This window comes from Papio anubis, chromosome 10 (assembly GCF_008728515.1).
Source record: "Papio anubis isolate 15944 chromosome 10, Panubis1.0, whole genome shotgun sequence".
NCBI lineage: Eukaryota > Metazoa > Chordata > Mammalia > Primates > Cercopithecidae > Papio > Papio anubis.
Window position 1 is genome coordinate 47,611,575 of NC_044985.1, and position 4,757 is coordinate 47,616,331.

Genomic DNA, 4,757 nt, shown 5'->3' on the forward strand with positions numbered 1-4,757 from the left:
ATAAAAGGATGTAAAATAGACAAAACATCTTTGAAAAAGAACAAAGTTGGGAATCAAACACTGACTGATTTCAAAGCTTATTGTAAAGCTACATCAATCAAAAGAATGTAGTATTGATGTAAAGATAGATTGGTAGTCAAAAGAGAGTACAGCCACAGATCCACATATGTACGTTCAATTGTTTTATAATAAATATGCCAAGGCAATTCAATGGGGAAAATAAACGTCTTACAAATTATGCTAGGATCATTGGATAGTCCTATTTAAAAAATATGTACCTTGACCTTTACTTCACACCGTTTATAAAAATTAACTCAAATGGATCAGAGAATAAAATTTAAGAACTAAAACTACAGGCTTCTAGAATAACTCATGAGAATAAATCTTAGTGTAAATGCTTGGCAAGTATGTCTTAACTATAACAAAGTATGAAGTATAAAATTAGAAATAGTAATTAAACTTCAAAATTAATAGTTTTTATGTTTCAGAAGACACTTTGGAAAGTGAAAAGACACACAGACTGGTAAACAATCTTTGCAAATATATATTAGGTAAAGAATTTGAATCTAGAAAATATGAATAACACACCTAAATGATAAGAAAACAAGTATCATTCTCATCTTTACCCAAAAAAATGGCAAAAAATTTGAGCAGACTTTTTTTTAACCAAAGGAAATGTGGATGGAAAAGTAGACATGAAAACATCTTCAATATTATTTGCTACTAGGAAAACACAAATTAAAATATCATATCCATGTGATGTAAATATTTCCCCATTTGCCATTTAGCTTTTATAATGTTTTAAAAATTCATTTAAAAAAATTTTGCCATGCCAAAGTTGATTTTTTAGGGTAATATAATCTATTAATCTTTTATTATATGGCTTCTGTGTTTTAAAGTATAGGTAAAATATCAGGTAGCTGTTTCAGTACAATTTATTGAATAATTTATTATTTCTCCTACTGGTTTAAGTAATCATCTTTATCATAAATTTCAATTCCTATATGTAAATTTTGCTCTGCATATTTACTTCTCATTATTTTTCTTTAGTTTGTTTACATATTTATACATAAATACCATATTCTTTTAATTACTAAAGCTTTATTATATGTTTTACTATGTGGTAGTGATAGTTTTCTACACTTACGTACTTTTTTTTAAACCATAAATACCGAATGCAAAAGTAACCAAGTTCTGAGAGAAAATTACAAGAGATTGATATTAAGAGCACAGTTATAGAATTGACTGGAAGAGAGAAGGCTCACCTGAAGCAAAAAAAGAAAGGGGAGAGTGGTATGGCAACAAATTGGGAAGTTACGTCACTACAAACTTTCAGTAAAATGAGAATTAAAATCATTTGCTAAAAGAAAAGAAGGTAGAAGTTGGATAGGCAACTTAAAAATGGTGAAAGGAAATGACAGAAGGTACCTGGTTAAATAAAAGAACCAACTCAGAACCTGCAGATCTGGAGATGTCAACCCTAGGCATTCATTTTTCACCTTCCTGCCACCCTGAACCAAAAAAGCCTGGGGTTAGCCATGGATATGATGGATTGCTGGAACAAACCTGAACTCACGTACAATAGGATTAGTGCAGAAGGAAAGCAACCGTGCTAAGGCTGCTGTAGAGATTTGTTGAAGGTATCAACAGTGGGGTACTGACTATGTTTAGAACAGAGGCAAAGAAGATACTGGCAGTCTGGGTGAAATTGGACAAATATTGGAGGTTGCTATGAGGCTGAAAATCAGGAATCTTGAGAATGAGAGAGTAAGGAGGATGGAAGAATAAAAAGTTATGTTCTGAGAATAGGCAAGTGATTAAGATTTTAGGAATATTGCAGATTAAGACAATGCCAAAAATCCAGGAAATATCTGTAAGAATAAAGGTCATAGATGTAGGTAAAATTATTGGAGTTGGGGAAATTAAATAGTTGTAGTGCCAGATGGAGTGTAGTATAAGACAGGTCACCTCTATGTGTTCTGAAAACTTGTAGGTCATGGCTGGATGCAGGATACAAAGAAAAATTTTAAGTTCCATCCCAATGTCTTAAATCAGAGATTGTCAAAGTGAGGTATATAAATCTATGTGGAGCTACAAGATACTTGTCAGGCATTCTATGAGGTGAAAGTTAGTTTTATAATAATACAAAGATATGTGCCCCTTTAATCATGTTGGTATTTGCACTAGAAACAGTGTGAGGAGAGCTAACATCATACTTAATGTTGAGAAACTGAGTGTTTTTCCCCTAAAATAAAACAAAACGTTTGTTTTCATCACTTCTATTCCACATTGTACAGGAGGTACTAGTCAGGGCAATTAGGCAAGAAAGAGAAACAAAAGGAGTCCAGATTGGACAGGAAGAAGTAAAACTATTTTCAAATGACCTGATCTTGTATATAGGAAATGCTAAGGAATCCCCCAAAATCTATTAGAGCTGGTAAGCAAGCTAAGCAAGGTTGCAGGGTAGAATATCAATATACAAAAATTCAATTTTATTTCTATATACTAGTAATGAATACTCTATAAATGATATTTAAAAACCAATTTGATTTATAATAGGGTCAAGGAGAATAAAATACTAAGGAATAAATTTAATAAAAGAGGTGTAAGACATACACTGAAAATAGTAAGACAGTGTTAAGAAAAAAAGAACTAAATAAATGGAGGGACATCCCATGTTCATGGATCAGAAAGCTTAATATTGAAGAGATAGTAGTATTTTCCAAATTGTCCTGCAGAGTCGATGCAATTTCTACCAAAACTTCAGCTGCTTTTTTCTAAGCATAAACTGACGCAACCAATCCTAAAATTCATATAGAATTGCATGTGACCCTGAATTGCTAAAATAATCTTGAAGAGGAAAAACATAGTTGAGGCACTCACAATTCCTAATTTCAGTACTTACTACAAATCTATAGTAAACATTACAGTGTGGTACTGGCATAAGCATAGATACAGAGCAATGGAATAAAATTGAGAGTCTATAAAGAAATATTTATGGTCTCTTAATTTTAGATAAGGGTGCCAAAACAATTCAATGAGGAAAGAACAGTCTTTTCAACAAACGGTGTTGGGAAAACTGAATATCCACATGCAAAAGAGCTGGATACTTCCCTCACATCATACATAAAAATAAACCCAAAATAGATGAAAGACCTAAATGTAAAAGTTAAAAATATAAGACTCCAAGAAGAAATCATAAGAATAAATCCTTCCAGCCTCGGATTGAGCAATAGCTTCTCAGATAGGACAAAAAAAAGCATAAGTGACAAAAGCGAAAATAGATGAACTGGACTTCATCAAAATTAAAAACTTTTATGCTTCAATTACATCATCATGAAAGTGTAATAACATCTCACAGAATGGAAGAAAATATTTGCAAATCATGTATCTGTTAAGAATGTAGTACTCCAAGTATATAAAGAACTCTTACAACTCAATAATAAAAAGACAATCCAATTAAAAATCGAGGAAAGAATGCTAGTAGACATTTTTCCAAGAAAATATAAAAATGTCCACAAGTCACATAAAAAGATGCCCCTCATAATTAGTCATTAGAGAAATGCAAATCAAAACTGCAGTGAGATACCACTTGACACATGCTAAAATGGCTGTAATAAAAAAGACAGATACTTTTCTGAGGAAGACGCGGTCATAGGACCTGCGGATCTGCGGTTCGCACGCTCCTGCTCCTGACTCACCCCTATTCGCTCTCGCCGAGGAACAAGTCGGTCAGGAAGCCGCGCAGCAGCCATGGCTTTTAAGGTTACCGGAAAAACACCCGTGGAGGCGGAGGTGGCAATTCACCGATTTCTAATCAAATCCCTGGAAAAGGTGTGTGCTGGCTTGATCAGAGGCACAAAGGAAAAGAACCTGAAAGTGAAAGGACCAGTTCGAATGCCTACCAAGACTTTGAGAATCACTACAAGAAAAACTCCTTGTGGTGAAGGTTCTACGACGTGGGATCGTTTCCAGATGAGAATCCACAAGCGACTCATTGACTTGCACAGTCCTTCTGAGATTGTTAAGCAGATTACTGCCATCACTATTGAGCTAGGAGTTGAGGTGGAAGTCACCATTGCAGATGCTTAAGTCAATTATTTTAATAAATTGATTACCAGTTGTTAAAAATAAAAATAAAAATAAATTAAAAAGGCAGATAATGAGAAGAATTATAAAGAAATTGCACGTTTCATACACTGCTGGTAGTAGTGTAAAATTGTGCAATCACTTTGGAAAACAGTCTGGCAGTTCCTAAAAAGATTAAAAGAGAGTTATGTTATGACCCAACAATTCCAGTCCAGTCTTTATTCTACACCTAAGAAAAATAAAAACATGTCCCCAAAAATCTTGTACATGAAAGTTTGTATTGACATGATTTATAGAAGCCAAAAAGTGGAAAAAACACAAATGTTCAACAACTGATGAATGTGTGAACAAAATGTCATATTATCTATATAATGTCATATATCTACATAATATTATTTATCAGTAAGAATTATTTAGTAAAAATATTATTTGGCAATAATATGAATAAACCCTGAAAATATTATAAGTGAAAGAAGCCAGACGCAAAAGACCACATATCCTATGATTCCATTTTTATAAAACCAGAATAGGTGAATCCATAGAGAAACACCAACAGTGGTTTCCAGAGCCTGCACGAAAAGGGGAATAGGGAGTGACTGCTAGTGGATATAGAACTTCTTTTGGAGGGATGAATTTTTCTAGAATTTGATAGTGAGGATGAATGCACA

General features: G+C 33.3%; 1 pseudogene across 1 annotated transcript; it reads left to right on the forward strand.

Annotated features, from left to right (window-relative positions):
• Positions 1 to 1,268: 1,268 nt before the first annotated feature.
• On the forward strand, positions 1,269 to 4,138 carry LOC100997730 (annotated as a pseudogene). The gene has a single exon (XR_635471.3). The product of XR_635471.3 is annotated as a 40S ribosomal protein S20 pseudogene (transcript).
• Positions 4,139 to 4,757: the final 619 nt, after the last annotated feature.